Source organism: Tachyglossus aculeatus, chromosome 22, assembly GCF_015852505.1.
Source record: "Tachyglossus aculeatus isolate mTacAcu1 chromosome 22, mTacAcu1.pri, whole genome shotgun sequence".
NCBI classification, from domain to species: Eukaryota; Metazoa; Chordata; class Mammalia; order Monotremata; family Tachyglossidae; genus Tachyglossus; species Tachyglossus aculeatus.
Window position 1 is genome coordinate 37,736,133 of NC_052087.1, and position 17,642 is coordinate 37,753,774.

At 49.8% G+C, this 17,642-nt stretch overlaps 1 protein-coding gene across 5 annotated transcripts in view; it reads right to left on the reverse strand.

Annotated features, from left to right (window-relative positions):
- Positions 1–5,202, reverse strand: part of BSCL2 (BSCL2 lipid droplet biogenesis associated, seipin) — a 32,683-nt gene extending 27,481 nt beyond the window's left edge. The window contains exons 1-3 of one of the 5 annotated variants that reach the window (XM_038764716.1): positions 5,067–5,202; positions 3,996–4,041; positions 3,547–3,730 (exon numbers count right to left, since the gene is read on the reverse strand). The gene's annotated coding sequence lies outside the window, so the exon portion shown is untranslated. Of the gene's footprint in view, positions 1–3,546; positions 3,734–3,995; positions 4,042–4,311; positions 4,360–5,066 lie in introns of those variants that run through there. The other 4 variants (XM_038764713.1, XM_038764714.1, XM_038764717.1 and 1 more) reach the window with 4 other exon arrangements.
- Between the last annotated feature and the right edge of the window lie 12,440 nt (positions 5,203–17,642).

Genomic DNA, 17,642 nt, shown 5'->3' on the forward strand with positions numbered 1-17,642 from the left:
TCAATCAATCGTATTTATTGAGCGCTTACTGTGTGCAGAGCACTGTACTAAGCGCTGGACCGTCTGTGAGGAGGATTCTGGGGCATTAAGGGGCAAGGAACCTTCTATGAGGAGGAATCTGGGGCATTAAGGGGCAAGGAACCTTCTGTGAGGAAGATTCTGGGACATTAAGGGGCAGGAAGCCTTCTATGAGGAGGATTCCGGGACATTAATCAATCAATCGTATTTACTGAGCGCCTACTGTGTGTAGAGCACTGTACTAAGTGCTGGACAGTCTGAGGAGGATTCTGGGGCATTAAGGCGCAAGGAACCTTCTATGAGGAGGAATCTGGGGCATTGAGGGGCAAGGAACCTTCTGTAAGGAAGATTCTGGAACATTAAGGGGCAGGAAGCCTTCTATGAGGAGGATTCCGGGACATTAATCAATCAATCAATCGTATTTATTGAGCGCTTACTGTGTGCAGAGCACTGTACTAAGCGCTGGACCGTCTGTGAGGAGGATTCTGGGGCATTAAGGGGCAAGGAACCTTCTATGAGGAGGAATCTGGGGCATTAAGGGGCAAGGAACCTTCTGTGAGGAAGATTCTGGGACATTAAGGGGCAGGAAGCCTTCTATGAGGAGGATTCCGGGACATTAATCAATCAATCGTATTTACTGAGCGCCTACTGTGTGTAGAGCACTGTACTAAGTGCTGGACAGTCTGAGGAGGATTCTGGGGCATTAAGGCGCAAGGAACCTTCTATGAGGAGGAATCTGGGGCATTGAGGGGCAAGGAACCTTCTGTAAGGAAGATTCTGGAACATTAAGGGGCAGGAAGCCTTCTATGAGGAGGATTCCGGGACATTAATCAATCAATCAATCGTATTTATTGAGCGCTTACTGTGTGCAGAGCACTGTACTAAGCGCTGGACCGTCTGTGAGGAGGATTCTGGGCATTAAGGGGCAAGGAACCGTCTGTGAGGAGGATTCTGGGACATTAAGGGGCAAGGAACCTTCTGTGAGGAGGAACCTGGGGCACTAAAGGGCAAGGAACCTTCTGTGAGGAAGATTCTGGGACATTAAGGGGCAGGAAGCCTTCTGTGAGGAGGATTCCAGGACATTAATCAATCGTATTTATTGAGCGCTTACTGTGTGCAGAGCACTGTACTAAGCGCTAGATCGTCTGTGAGGAGGATTCTGGGACATTAAGGGGCAAGGAACTGTCTGTGAGGAGGATTCTGGGACATTAAGGAGCAAGGAACCTTCTATGAGGAGGAATCTGAGGCATTAAGGGGCAAGGAACCTTCGGTGAGGAAGATTCTGGGACATTAAGGGGCATGAAGCCTTCTGTGAGAAGGATTCAGGGACATTAATCAATCGTATTTATTGAGCACTTACTGTGTGCAGAGCACTATACTAAGCGCTGGACCGTCTGTGAGGAGGATTCTGGGGCGTTAAAGGGCAAGGAACCGTCTGTGAGGAGGAATCTGGGGCATTAAGGGGCAAGGAACCTTCGGTGAGGAGGATTCTGGGGCACTAAGGGGCAGGAAGCCTTCTGTGAGGAGGCTTCTGGGACATTAATCAATCAATCATATTTATTGAGCGCTTACTGTGTGCAGAGCACTGTACTAAGCACTGGACCGTCTGTGAGGAGGATTCTGGGGCATTAAGGGGCAAGGAACCATCTGTGAGGAGGATTCTGGGACATTAAGGGGCAAGGAACCTTCTGTGAGGAGGAATCTGGGGCATTAAGGAGCAAGGAACCTTCGGTGAGGAAGATTCTGGGACATTAAGGGGCAGGAAGCCTTCTGTGAGGAGGATTCCGGGACATTAATCAATCAAATAATCGTATTTATTGAGCGCTTACTGTGTGCAGAGCACTGTACTAAGCGCTGGACCGTCTGTGAGGAGGATTCTGGGGCATTAAGGGGCAAGGAACCGTCTGTGAGGAGGAATCTGGGGCATTAAGGGGCAAGGAACCGTTTGTGAGGAGGAATCTGGGGCATTAAGGGGCAAGGAACCGTCTGTGAGGAGGAATCTGGGGCATTAAGGGGCAAGGAACCTTCGGTGAGGAGGATTCTGGGGCACTAAGGGGCAGGAAGCCTTCTGTGAGGAGGATTCCGGGACATTAATCAATTGTATTTATTGAGCGCTTACTGTGTGCAGAGCACTGTACTAAGTGCTGGACCGTCTTTGAGGAGGATTCTGGGGCATTAAGGGGCAAGGAACCTTCTGTGAGGAGGAATCTGGGGCATTAAGGGGCAGGAAACCTTCTGTGAGGAGGATTCCGGGACATTAATCAATTGTATTTATTGAGCGCTTACTGTGTGCAGAGCACTGTACTAAGCGCTGGACCGTCTTTGAGGAGGATTCTGGGGCATTAAGGGGCAAGGAACTGTCTGTAAGGAGGATTCTGGGACATTAAGGGGCAAGGAACCTTCTGTGAGGAGGATTCTGGGGCATTAAGGGGCAAGGAACCTTCATTAAGGGGCAAGGAACCTGCAGTGAGGAAGATTCTGGGACATTAAGGGGCAGGAAGCCTTCTGTGACTCAACATGGATATGAGGGTGTTGAGGCGCACAGAGGTGATGTCAATCAATCAATCGTATTTATTGAGCGCTGTGTGCAGAGCACTGTACTAAGCGCTGGACCGTCTGTGAGGTGGATTCTGGGGCATTAAGGGGCAAGGAACCGTCTGTGAGGAGGATGCTGGGACATTAAGGGGCAAGGGACCTTCTGTGAGGAGGACTCTGGGGCACTAAGGGGCAAGGAACCTTCTGTGAGGAGGAATCTGGGGCATTAAGGGGGCAGGGAACACACATTAACAGTGGCGGTGGGAAATGCGGTGGAGACAATAACAGGCGGGGCTCGGTTTAGAAATGGACGATGGCGGGGAGCGCGGGGCCTCCAAGATGGCGGCCCCCAGGAGACACCGGTCAATATGGCGGCGCCCACGGCCACCTCATCTGTCCGTACGGACCCTCTCCGTTCGCCCCAGCCTTAAAATGGCGACCCCGACCACCACCCTAACCCGGGCCTCGCCCCCCTCAACTCAAAATGGCTTCCCCCGGCTGCTCGTCAGCGGGTCGGCCTGCAAGACGGGCCTCTTTCCAAAAGTCCATATACCTCTTTCTTTAGGAGAGAGAGCCTGACGGAAGATTATTATTAGACTGTGAGCCCACTGTTGGGTAGGAACTGTCTCTATATGTTGCCAACTTGTACTTCCCAAGCGCTTAGCACAGTACTCTGCACACAGTAAGCGCTCAATAAATACGATTGATGATGATTATCAACTGCAGCAGGAGGGAAGAGGGAGTTAAGGAGGGCATTGGGGGGGAGGTGGGGGTCAGCGGAGGGCAACTCCTAATCAATCCATCGTATTTATTGAGCGCTTACTGTGTGCAGAGCACTTAGAAAGTACAAGTTGGCAACGTATGGAGACAGTCCCTACCCAACAGTGGGCTTACAGTCTAAACTCCTACCACGTCCGAGGCTGGTGATGCCGGCTTCGGGCTGGGCCGCACCGTCACAACGCCCGACATGGACAGGGAGAGACGACACGCTACCTTTTTGGCAGGTTTATTATCGCTATTGATTGCAGGGCGGAGCCTCCGTCTCCAGGCCGGGGGAGGCCCCGGGGGCAGAGCAGGGCTGGGCAGGCCTGGCAGAAGAGACTCGTCGTGGTGGGAGGTTGGCGAGGGCGGCCCCTGACTTCCAGCCTCAGCCGTTGGCTAACCTCGCTTCGAAGGCCTGCTGCAAGAGAAAGGAAGAAAAGCTTAGGACAGCTATGTGCACGTAGTAAGCGATTAATAAACACCATCATTATTAATATTAAAGTGGTTCTGAGGGCCGGAACGGTCCCCTGACGCCGGATTCCAGCGGGAATTTTGTCTCCTGGCCACTGTTGGAGGCGCGGCCTGCTCTTTTTATAAAAGCCCTTTAGACCGACTTTCTCCTCCGCCTGTTCCCGTTCTCCTCCTCCTCCCCACTTCCGCAGGTGTCGCTCGGGACCCACCAACATCATCTCCAACTCCTCCACGTCAGGCTTGTCTAACAGGATCCTGGGGAGACACAGGAGGAAAGAGCCGGTGAAGGGGCGGGTGGCTCGGGTCTCTTCCTCCCCCTCCCCGTGACCCAATTTAGGCTTGAGTCCGTAGGATATTACGCCGTTCTGGGGTTGGCGGGGGGACGTTAACTCGACCGTGGCTGGAGACAAAAAGTGGGTAGGACCACAATTCCCAGAATGCACTCGCGCGGCACAGCTTCACGCTGCCCGTGGTGGTGCTCACTGCGCAAGCGCAGGAGGCGGTGTGGTCCCTGGTGATGCTCACTGCGCAAGCGCAAGAGGGATCGCGCCTTCCACGGTGGTGCTCACTGCGCAAGCGCAAGAGGGATCGCGCCTTCCACGGTGGTGCTCACTGCGGCGCGCGTTCCATGGAGGCAACGCGCGGTCCATGGTGATGCTCACTGCGCAAGCGCAGGGGGCGGTGCCTTCCATGGTGATGCTCACTGCGCAAGCGCAGAGGGCCACGCTTTCCAGGGTGGTGATGACTGCGCAAGCGCAGGGGGCGGCGCGTTCCATGGAGGTGCTCAGTGCGCAAGCGCAGAGGGCCACGCTTTCCAGGGTGGTGATGACTGCGGAAGCGCAGGGGGCGATGCGTTCCATGGTGATGCTCACTGCGCAAGCGCAGAGTGGTGGTCCGTTCCATGGTGGTGTTGACCGCGCAAGCGCAGGAGGCGGCGCGCGTGTTTCATGGTGGTGCTTAGTGCGCAAGCGCTGGAGGCGGCACGCGTCCCATGGAGGCAACGCGTGGTCCATGGCTATGCTCACTGCGCAAGCGCAGGGGGCGGCGCGCGTTCCATGGAGTCAACGCGTGGTCCGTGGTGATGCTCACTGTGCAAGCGCAGGGGGCGGTGCGTTCCATGGTGGTACCCACTGCGCAAGCGCAGGGAGCGGCGCGTTCCACGGTGGCGCTCACTGCGCAAGCGCAGGGGGCGGCGCGGTCCATGGTGGTGCCCAGTGCGCAAGCGCAGGAGGCGGCGCGTTCCCCACCCACCCCCTCCATGCCCCCCGGGGGGGAGGTACCTTTCCAGCGTGTCGTTGATGTGCCTGAGGTTGAGCCTGATCAAATGGGTGACCCGGTTGAGCCTGGCCAACACGTCGGCCACCAGCTGGGCTTCCTCGGCGGCGGAACCCGCCGTTTCGGGTGGCGCCGCGTCGGCGTCGGCGTGGCTCGTCTCCATGGCGTCCGAAGCGCGGGAAAACTAGCTGGGAGGGGCGGGGCTCGGTGACGTAATCGGCGGGCTGCCACGCGACCGGAAGTGGCGCCTGCTGAGGTTCCCTACTCCGTCCGCCTTTACCTCACGACCGCCATTTGACACCATTCATTCATTCGTATTTATTGAACGCTTACTGTGTGCAGAGCACTGTGCTAAGCGCTTGGGAAGGACAAATTGGCAACATGTAGAGACAGTCCCTACCCAACAGCGGGCTCACAGTCTAAAAGGGGGAGACAGAGAACAAAACCAAACATACTAACAAAATAAAATAAATAGAATAGATATGTACAGGTAAAATAAATAAATAGAGGAATAAATATGTACAAACATATATACAGGTGCTGTGGGGAAGGGAAAGGAAATTCATTCATTCATTCAATCGTATTTATTGAGCGCTTAGTGTGTGCAGAGCACTGTACTAAGCGCTTGGGAAGGACAAGATGGCAACATCTAGAGACGGTCCCTGCCCAACAGTGGGCTCACAGTCTAAAAGGGGGAGACAGAGAACAAAACCAAACACACTAACAAAATAAAATAAATAGAACAGAAAGTTACAAGTAAAATAAATAAATAGAATAATAAATATTTTCAAACATATACAGGTGCTGTGAGGAAGGGAAATTCATTCATTCGTATTTATTGAGTGCTTACTGTGTGCAGAGCACTGGACTAAGCGCTTGGGAAGGACAAGTTGGCAACACATAGAGACGGTCAATCAATCGTATTTATTGAGCGCATACTGTGTGCAGGGCACTGTACTAAGCGCTTGGGAAGGACAAGTTGGCAACATCTAGAGATGGTCCCTGCCCAACGGTGGGCTCACAGTCTAAAAGGGGGAGACAGAGAACAAAACCAAACATACTAACAAAATAAATAGAACAGAAAGGTACAGGTAAAATAAATAAATAGAATAATAAATATGTTCAAACATATACAGGTGCTGTGAGGAAGGGAAATTCATTCATTCATTCGTATTTATTGAGCGCTTACTGTGTGCAGAGCACTGGACTAAGCGCTTGGGAAGGACAAGTTGGCAACACATAGAGACGGTCAATCAATCAATCGTATTTATTGAGCGCTTACTGTACGCAGAGCACTGTACTAAGCGCTTGGGAAGGACAAGATGGCAACATCTAGAGACGGTCCCTGCCCAACAGTGGGCTCACAGTCTAAAAGGGGGAGACAGAGAACAAAACCAAACACACTAACAAAATAAAATAAATAGAACAGAAAGTTACAAGTAAAATAAATAAATAGAATAATAAATATTTTCAAACATATACAGGTGCTGTGAGGAAGGGAAATTCATTCATTCGTATTTATTGAGCGCTTACTGTGTGCAGAGCACTGGACTAAGCGCTTGGGAAGTACAAGTTGGCAACATATAGAGACAGTCCCTACCCAACAGTGGGCTCACAGTCTAAAAGCCATCATTATTATTATTACTATGTGCAAACAGTAAGCGCTCAATCGATACGATCGATCGATCAGCTTATTGCCCGTATGAGAAACCTACCAGTGGGCTGGGCGGCCCATGGGCCTTGTCTAGCAACTGCATTTGTTAAGTGCTTAGTACAGTGCTCTGCACACAGTAAGCGCTCAATAAATACGATTGAATGAATGAATTTCTCAATGAGCTTTGTTTTTCAAAGAGAATCCTCTGAGGGTGTGCTCATGGCCGGTCTCCTACTCAGGCAGCCAACGAAGAAACCAAACCCTACCTACTATCGGCAACACGCCCTTGAAAAACCAGTAAACATCCTCATCATTCCCATTTATTAGGAGGGAGCATCTAACAAAACTGTAATTGCAGCATCAGGCAGCACGCAGGACTTGAGGTACCTAAGAAGACATTTTTCCAACCAGCTCCAACTAGATCAGAGACAAAGAAGCGAGATGTGCATTTAGCTTTAATTCTATTTGTTCTGACGACGTGACACCCGTCTCCATGTTTTATTTTGTTGTCTGTCTCCCCCTTCTAGACGGTGAGCCCGCTGTTGGGTACAGACAGTCTCTAGATGTTGCCATCCCAAGCACTAAGTCCAGCGCTCTGTACACAGTAAGCGCTCAATCAATACGATTGAATGAATTTCTCAAGCTGTTGCCAACTTGTACTTCCCAAGCGCTTAGTCCAGCACTCTGCACAAAGTAAGCGCTCAATCAATACAGTTGCATAAATGAATTTGTTAATGAGCTTTGTTTTTCAAAGAGAATCCTCTGAGGGTGTGCTCATGGCCGGTCTCCCACTCAGGCAGCCAACAAAGAAACCAAACCCTACCTACTATCGGCAACACGCCCTTGAAAAACCAGTAAACATCCTCATCATTCCCATTTATTAGGAGGGAGCATCTAACAAAACTGTAATTGCAGCATCAGGCAGCACGCAGGACTTGAGGTACCTAAGAAGACATTTTTCCATCCAGCTCCAACTAGATCAGAGACAAAGAAGCAAGATGTGCATTTAGCTTTAATTCTATTTGTTCTGACGACGTGACACCCGTCTCCATGTCTGGTTTTGTTGTCTGTCTCCCCCTTCTAGACTGTGAGCCCGCTGGTGGGTAGGGACCGGCTCTAGCTGTTGCTGACTTGTACTTCCCAAGCGCTTAGTCCAGTGCTCTGCACACGGTAAGTGCTCAATAAATACGATTGAATGAATGGATTTGTTAATAAGCCTTGTTTTTCAAAGAGAATACTCTGGGGGTGTGCTCATGGCCGGTCTCCTACTCAGGTAGCCAACAAAGAAACCAAACCCTACCTACTATCAGCAACACGCCCTTGAAAAACCAGTAAACACCCTCATCATTCCCATTTATTATGAGGGAGCCTCTAACAAAACTGTAATTGCAGCATGGGGCAGCACGTAGGATTTGAGGTACCTAAGAAGACATTTTTCCATCCAGCTCCAATTAGATCAGAGGCAAAGAAGCGAGATGTGCATTTAGCTTTAATTCTATTTGTTCTGACGACGTGACACCCGTCTCCGTGTTTTATTTTGTTGTCTGTCTCCCCCTTCTAGACTGTGAGCCCGCTGTTGGGTACAGACAGTCTCTAGATGTTGCCATCCCAAGCACTAAGTCCAGCGCTCTGCACACAGTAAGCGCTCAATCAATACGATTGAATGAATCAATTTCTCAAGCTGTTGCCAACTTGTACTTCCCAAGCGCTTAGTCCAGCGCTCTGCACACCGTAGGCACTCAATCAATACGATTGCATGAATGAATTTGTTAATGAGCTTTGTTTTTCAAAGAGCATCCTCTGAGGGTGTGCTCATGGCCGGTCTCCTACTCAGGCAGCCAACAAAGAAACCAAACCCTACCTACTATCGGCAACACGCCCTTGAAAAACCAGTAAACATCCTCATCATTCCCTTTTATTAGGAGGGAGCCTCTAACGAAACTGTAATTGCAGCATCGGGCAGCACCTAGAACCTGAGGTATCTATGAAGACATTTTTCCATCCAGCTCCAACTAGATCAGAGACAGAGAAGTGGGATGTGCATTTAGCTTTAATTCTATTTGTTCTGACGACTTGACACCCGTCTCCATGTTTGGTTTTGTTGTCTGTCTCCCACTTCTAGACTGTGAGCCCGCTGTAGGGTAGGGACCGTCTCTAGATGTTGCTATCCCAAGCGCTAAGTCCAGTGCTCTGCACACAGTAAGCGCTCAATCAATACGATTGAATGAATTTCTCAAGCTGTTGCCAACTTGTACTTCCCAAGCGCTTAGTCCAGCGCTCTGCACACAGTAAGCGCTCAATAAATACGATTGAATGAATGAATTTCTTAATGAGCTTTGTTTTTCAAAGAGAATCCTCCGAGGGTGTGCTCATGGCCGGTTTCTACTCAGGCAGCCAACAAAGAAACCAAACCCTACCTACTATCGGCAACACGCCCTTGAAAACCAGTAAACATCCTCATCATTCCCATTTATTAGGAGGTAGCCTCTAACGAAACTGTAGTTGCAGCATCGGTAAACATCCTTATCGTTCCCATTTATTATGAGGGAGCATCTAACGAAACTGTAATTGCCACATCGGGCAACACCTAGAATTTGAGGTATCTATGAAGACATTTTTCCATCCAGCTCCAACTAGATCAGAGACAAAGAAGTGAGATGAAAAACTGGTTTTGGTAGGGGTGTGACTTGAACTTTGGCTTCAGTGATAAATTGGCGAGCAGGGAGCGATCATCTGTTTTCTCCCCACTTTAGGAGGCACATCCCCATCCTCAAGGCGCATAGGGATCTGAGTGATTGATGAACCCTCGAACGAGTGAAATGAATAAAGGGGAAATCCTGTAGATCACAAGCTATTTGTTTTTACGGCATGTTAGGCGCTTCTTACGTATCAGGTACTGTACTAAGCACTGGGGTAGATCTGTAAAATGGGCTCACTGTTTACAAAGGAGGAAGAATAGCTATTTATTTTTATTTTATTTTGTTATGTTTTGTTGTCTGTCTCCCCCTTCTAGGCCGTGAGCCCGCTGTTGGGTAGGGACCGTCTCTATTTGTTGCCGACTTGTACTTCCCAAGCGCTTAGTACAGTGCTCTGCACACAGTAAGCGCTCAATAAATACGACTGAATGAATACAAGCGGATCAAGGTGCATAGGGATCTGAGTGATTCATGAACCCGCAGGCGAGTGAAATGAATAAAGGCGAGATCCTGTAGATCGTAAGCTATTTGTTTTTATGGCATTATGTTGCCAGCTTGTACTTCCCAAGCGCTTAGTACAGTGCTCTGCACACAGTAAGTGCTCAATAAATATGACTGATTGATGTTAGGCGCTTCTTACGTATCAGCTACTGTACTAAGTATTGGGGTAGATACAAGCGGATCAAGGCGCATAGGGATCTGAGTGACTCAGGAACCCGGAGACGAGTGAAATGAATAAAGGGGAGATTCTGTAGATCGTAAGCTATTTGTTTTTATGGCATTATGTTGCCAACTTGTACTTCCCAAGCGCTTAGTACAGTGCTCTGCACACAGTAAGCGTTCAATAAATACGACTTATTGATGTTAGGCGCTTCTTATGTATCAGCTACTGTACTAAGCATTGGGGTAGATACAAGCGGATCAGATAATGATAATAATGGCATTTGTTAAGCGCTTACTATGTGCAAAAGCACTGTTCTAAGCACTGGGGGGGAATACAAGGTGATCAAGTTGTCCCACATGGGGCTCACAGTCTTAGTCCCCATTTTACAGATGAGGTAACTGAGGCACAGAGAAGTTAAGTGACTTGCCCGAGGTCACCCAGCAGACGTGGCGGAGTCGGGACTCGAACCCATGACCTCTGACTCCAAAGCCCGGGCTCTTTCCACTGAGCCACGCTGCTTATCAGCTGTGTGACTCTGGGCAAGTCACTCAACTTCTCTGTTATGTTATGAATGAAAAGCGGACCAATCCGTGGGCCGGAATCGGGTCTACCACCTCTATTACGTTGTAGTCTCCGGCGCGCTTAGTACAGCGCTGCGTACCGAGTAAGTGCTCAATAAATACAACCGATTGATTGGTACCCCTTGAGTGTCTAACTCCCCCCTGAAATCCAGGCTTTAGGGGGAGCGACCTACTTGGAAAGCTCTGGAATCACGAGCCGCGTCGCCAACAAGAATACTGGCGAAATGAATTCCCCGACGTCAACGTCAGCCGCCACGGGGCATCGCTCCGAAATAATTGGTGGATGATTCTCTTTTTCTAGAGAGCAGAGCCAAATAATCCGTAATTCATTTTGGCTCTGGAGTACAGATTCGGTCCAAGGGGCTCCCGAGTGGAACGTGTTCCACTCTGGGCCAAGAAAATCTTCCCGGCTGGCTCCCTCCCGGTCAATTCTCGGCCCAAACTGGAATTCCAGTTGGACTACCGGGATGTGCAAGCGGCAAGGAGTGGCCAGCCCGGCCTCACGGAGTTAGCAACGGCCAAATGGACTGTCTCTATATGTTGCCAATTTGTACTTCCCAAGCGCTTAGTACAGTGCTCTGCACATAGTAAGCGCTCAATAAATACGATTGATGATGATGATGATGATGATGGTAAAATGAATTCCCCGACGTCAACATCCGCCGCCACAGGGCATCTCTCCGAAATAATGGTGGATGATTCTCTTTTTCTAGAGAGCAGAGCCAAATAATCCGTAATTCATTTTGGCTTGGATTCGGTCCAAGGGGCTCCCGAGTGGAACGTCTTCCACTCTGGGCCAAGAAAATCTTCCCGGCTGGCTCCCTCCCGGTCAATTCTCGGCCCAAACTGGAATTCCAGTTGGACTACTGGGATGTGCAAGCGGCAAGGAGTGGCTAGCCCGGGCTCACGGAGTTAGCAGCGGCCAAATGGACTGTCTCTATATGTTGCCAATTTGTACTTCCCAAGCGCTTAGTACAGTGCTCTGCACATAGTAAACGCTCAATAAATACGATTGATGATGATGATGATGATGGTAAAATGAATTCCCCGACGTCAACATCCGCCGCCACAGGGCATCTCTCCGAAATAATGGTGGATGATTCTCTTTTTCTAGAGAGCAGAGCCAAATAATCCGTAATTCATTTTGGCTTGGATTCGGTCCAAGGGGCTCCCGAGTGGAACGTCTTCCACTCTGGGCCAAGAAAATCTTCCCGGCTGGCTCCCTCCCGGTCAATTCTCGGCCCAAACTGGAATTCCAGTTGGACTACCGGGATGTGCAAGCGGCAAGGAGTGGCCAGCCCGGGCTCACGGAGTTAGCAACGGCCAAATGGACTGTCTCTATATGTTGCCAATTTGTACTTCCCAAGCGCTTAGTACAGTGCTCTGCACATAGTAAGCGCTCAATAAATACGACTGATGATGATGATGGTAAAATGAATTCCCCGACGTCAACGTCAGCCGCCACGGGGCAACGCTCCGAAATAATGGTGGATGATCCTCTTTTTCCAGAGAGCAGAGCCAAATAATCCGTAATTCATTTTGGTTCTGGAGTACAGATTCGGTCCAAGGGGCTCCCGAGTGGAACGTCTTCCACTCTGGGCCAAGAAAATCTTCCCGGCTGGCTCCCTCCCAGTCAATTCTCGGCCCAAACTGGAATTCCAGTTGGACTACCGGGATGTGCAAGCGGCAAGGAGTGGCCAGCCCGGGCTCACGGAGTTAGCAACGGCCAAATGGACTGTCTCTATATGTTGCCAATTTGTACTTCCCAAGCGCTTAGTACAGTGCTCTGCACATAGTAAGCGCTCAATAAATACAATTGATGATGATGATGATGATGATGGTAAAATGAATTCCCCGACGTCAACATCCGCCGCCACAGGGCATCTCTCCGAAATAATGGTGGATGATTCTCTTTTTCTAGAGAGCAGAGCCAAATAATCCGTAATTCATTTTGGCTTGGATTCGGTCCAAGGGGCTCCCGAGTGGAACGTCTTCCACTCTGGGCCAAGAAAATCTTCCCGGCTGGCTCCCTCCCGGTCAATTCTCGGCCCAAACTGGAATTCCAGTTGGACTACCGGGATGTGCAAGCGGCAAGGAGTGGCTAGCCCGGGCTCACGGAGTTAGCAGCGGCCAAATGGACTGTCTCTATATGTTGCCAATTTGTACTTCCCAAGCGCTTAGTACAGTGCTCTGCACATAGTAAGCGCTCAATAAATGCGATTGATGATGATGATGGTAAAATGAATTCCCCGACGTCAACGTCAGCCGCCACGGGGCATCGCTCCGAAATAATTGGTGGATGATTCTCTTTTTCTAGAGAGCAGAGCCAAATAATCCGTAATTCATTTTGGTTCTGGAGTACAGATTCGGTCCAAGGGGCTCCCGAGTGGAACGTCTTCCACTCTGGGCCAAGAAAATCTTCCCGGCTGGCTCCCTCCCGGTCAATTCTCGGCCCAAACTGGAATTCCAGTTGGACTACCGGGATGTGCAAGCGGCAAGGAGTGGCCAGCCCGGCCTCACGGAGTTAGCAACGGCCAAATGGACTGTCTCTATATGTTGCCAATTTGTACTTCCCAAGCGCTTAGTACAGTGCTCTGCACATAGTAAGCGCTCAATAAATACGATTGATGATGATGATGATGATGATGGTAAAATGAATTCCCCGACGTCAACATCTGCCGCCACAGGGCATCTCTCCGAAATAATGGTGGATGATTCTCTTTTTCTAGAGAGCAGAGCCAAATAATCCGTAATTCATTTTGGCTTGGATTCGGTCCAAGGGGCTCCCGAGTGGAACGTCTTCCACTCTGGGCCAAGAAAATCTTCCCGGCTGGCTCCCTCCCGGTCAATTCTCGGCCCAAACTGGAATTCCAGTTGGACTACCGGGATGTGCAAGCGGCAAGGAGTGGCCAGCCCGGCCTCACGGAGTTAGCAACGGCCAAGTGGACTGTCTCTATATGTTGCCAATTTGTACTTCCCAAGCGCTTAGTACAGTGCTCTGCACATAGTAAGCGCTCAATAAATGCGATTGATGATGATGATGGTAAAATGAATTCCCCGACGTCAACGTCAGCCGCCACGGGGCATCGCTCCGAAATAATTGGTGGATGATTCTCTTTTTCTAGAGAGCAGAGCCAAATAATCCGTAATTCATTTTGGTTCTGGAGTACAGATTCGGTCCAAGGGGCTCCCGAGTGGAACGTCTTCCACTCTGGGCCAAGAAAATCTTCCCGGCTGGCTCCCTCCCGGTCAATTCTCGTCCCAAACTGGAATTCCAGTTGGACTACCGGGATGTGCAAGCGGCAAGGAGTGGCCAGCCCGGCCTCACGGAGTTAGCAACGGCCAAATGGACTGTCTCTATATGTTGCCAATTTGTACTTCCCAAGCGCTTAGTACAGTGCTCTGCACATAGTAAGCGCTCAATAAATACGATTGATGATGATGATGATGATGATGGTAAAATGAATTCCCCGACGTCAACATCTGCCGCCACAGGGCATCTCTCCGAAATAATGGTGGATGATTCTCTTTTTCTAGAGAGCAGAGCCAAATAATCCGTAATTCATTTTGGCTTGGATTCGGTCCAAGGGGCTCCCGAGTGGAACGTCTTCCACTCTGGGCCAAGAAAATCTTCCCGGCTGGCTCCCTCCCGGTCAATTCTCGGCCCAAACTGGAATTCCAGTTGGACTACCGGGATGTGCAAGCGGCAAGGAGTGGCCAGCCCGGCCTCACGGAGTTAGCAACGGCCAAGTGGACTGTCTCTATATGTTGCCAATTTGTACTTCCCAAGCGCTTAGTACAGTGCTCTGCACATAGTAAGCGCTCAATAAATGCGATTGATGATGATGATGGTAAAATGAATTCCCCGACGTCAACGTCAGCCGCCACGGGGCATCGCTCCGAAATAATTGGTGGATGATTCTCTTTTTCTAGAGAGCAGAGCCAAATAATCCGTAATTCATTTTGGTTCTGGAGTACAGATTCGGTCCAAGGGGCTCCCGAGTGGAACGTCTTCCACTCTGGGCCAAGAAAATCTTCCCGGCTGGCTCCCTCCCGGTCAATTCTCGTCCCAAACTGGAATTCCAGTTGGACTACCGGGATGTGCAAGCGGCAAGGAGTGGCCAGCCCGGCCTCACGGAGTTAGCAACGGCCAAATGGACTGTCTCTATATGTTGCCAATTTGTACTTCCCAAGCGCTTAGTACAGTGCTCTGCACATAGTAAACGCTCAATAAATACGATTGATGATGATGATGATGATGGTAAAATGAATTCCCCGACGTCAACATCCGCCGCCACAGGGCATCTCTCCGAAATAATGGTGGATGATTCTCTTTTTCTAGAGAGCAGAGCCAAATAATCCGTAATTCATTTTGGCTTGGATTCGGTCCAAGGGGCTCCCGAGTGGAACGTCTTCCACTCTGGGCCAAGAAAATCTTCCCGGCTGGCTCCCTCCCAGTCAATTCTCGGCCCAAACTGGAATTCCAGTTGGACTACCGGGATGTGCAAGCGGCAAGGAGTGGCCAGCCCGGGCTCACGGAGTTAGCAACGGCCAAATGGACTGTCTCTATATGTTGCCAATTTGTACTTCCCAAGCGCTTAGTACAGTGCTCTGCACATAGTAAGCGCTCAATAAATGCGATTGATGATGATGATGGTAAAATGAATTCCCCGACGTCAACGTCAGCCGCCACGGGGCATCGCTCCGAAATAATTGGTGGATGATTCTCTTTTTCTAGAGAGCAGAGCCAAATAATCCGTAATTCATTTTGGTTCTGGAGTACAGATTCGGTCCAAGGGGCTCCCGAGTGGAACGTGTTCCACTCTGGGCCAAGGAAATCTTCCCGGCTGGCTCCCTCCCAGTCAATTCTCGGCCCAAACTGGAATTCCAGTTGGACTACCGGGATGTGCAAGCGGCAAGGAGTGGCCAGCCCGGCCTCACGGAGTTAGCAACGGCCAAATGGACTGTCTCTATATGTTGCCAATTTGTACTTCCCAAGCGCTTAGTCCAGTGCTCTGCACATAGTAAGCGCTCAATAAATACTATTGATGATGATGATGAAAAGCCCACCGCGGTGGGCCGGCGTGACGGGAAATTGCACCCAACCACGTCAGAAGATACGGTGAAGTTAATCCAAATAACGATTTATTCCCAAACTGGAAGTTACTGAGGGTCCATATTTTGCTCTAACTTTGGGGAAAAAACGAATAAGACGAAACCGACGACAGTGGTTCCTTTTTTTTTTTCTCCAATTTACCCTTTTTTACTGGCCATTTCCAAGAACACCTTTACAGGTTTCGTATAAACATTTACAAGCTTTATGTAGCATTCCGGTTGTTTTCACAAGCTTTTCCATCTACAGAGATTAAGACAAAACATCTGGAAAAACACTAAACACGTTATCTAAGGAAAACGAGGCTGGGGATCCCTCCTTGTTACCATTACATTTTTATCATTTTTAATTTTATCTAAGGAAAACGAGGCTGGGGATCCCTCCTTGTTACCATTACATTTTTATCATTTTTAATTAAAAAAAAAAAACACACCCAAACACAAGACATCTCTTGTTGCAAACGATCGCATGGTCTGAACCACAAGGATGTGGCAGTTATACTGCCGCCTTGGAAAAAGCAGGCTCTTTTTAAAGTTCTTTTTTTTTTTGGAAATTTTTTAGAAAGGACTTTCTATAGCTTTAAAAAAGTATTCTGTTGATAATGCCACCCACTCAACTCCGAGCGGCTTCAGTGTTTTATTTTACTGTATACATGTATATATGTTTGTACAAAAGCAGGCTCTTTTTTAAGTTCCTTTGTTTTTGGAAATTTTTTAGAAAGGATCTTCTATAGCTTTAAAAAAGTATTCTGTTGATAATGCCACCCACTCAACCCCGAGCGGCTTCAGTGTTTCATTTACCTGTATATATGTATATATGTCTGTACATATTTATTACTCTATTTTACTTGTACATATCTATTCTATTTATTTTATTTTGTTAGTATGTTCGGTTTCGTTCTCCGTCTCTCTTTTAGACCGTGAGCCCACTGTTGGGTAGGGACTGTCTCTAGATGTTGCCAACTTGGACTTCCCAAGCGCTTAGTACAGTGCTCTGCGTACAGTAAGCGCTCAATAAATACGATTGATTGATTGATTGACATCACCTCTGTGCGCCTCAACACCCTCATATCCACGCTGAGTCGGTTCTACGGTACTCCCGGTGCTTTCCCGGACGTTCCGGAAAGCGTAGCGTTCTCCGAGCCGGGAATTCCCTCTCCTATCCTTTCCCGCTCCCGAGGGCGTCGCGGCCGTCAGCCGTGGCCCCCCGTTCCTTCCTACCTTGATTGATTGATTGATTGACATCACCTCTGTGCGCCTCAACACCCTCATATCCATGCTGAGTCGGTTCTACGGTACTCCCGGTGCTTTCCCGGACGTTCCGGAAAGCGCGGGGTTCTCCGAGCCGGGAACTCCCTCTCCTCTCCTTTCCCGCTCCCGAGGGCGTCGTGGCCGTCAGCCGTGGCCCCCCCGTTCCTTCCTACCTTGATTGATTGATTCATTAACATCACCTCTGTGCACCTCAACACCCTCATATCCACGTTGAGTCGGTTCTACAGTACTCCTGCTGCTATCCCAGACGTTCTGGAAAGCGTGGCATTCTCCGAGCCGGGAACTCCCTCTCCTATCCTTTCCCGCTCCCGAGGGCGTCGCGGCCGTCAGCCGTGGCCCCCCATTCCTTCCTACCTTGATTGATTGACATCACCTCTGTGCACCTCAACACCCTCATATCCACGCTGAGTCGGTTCTACGGTACTCCCGCTGCTATCCCGGACGTTCCGGAAAGCGTGGCGTTCTCCGAGCCGGGAACTCCCTCTCCTATCCTTTCCCGCTCCCGAGGGCGTCGTGGCCGTCAGCCGTGGCCCCCCCTTCCTTCCTACCTTGATTGATTGATTCATTAACATCACCTCTGTGCACCTCAACACCCTCATATC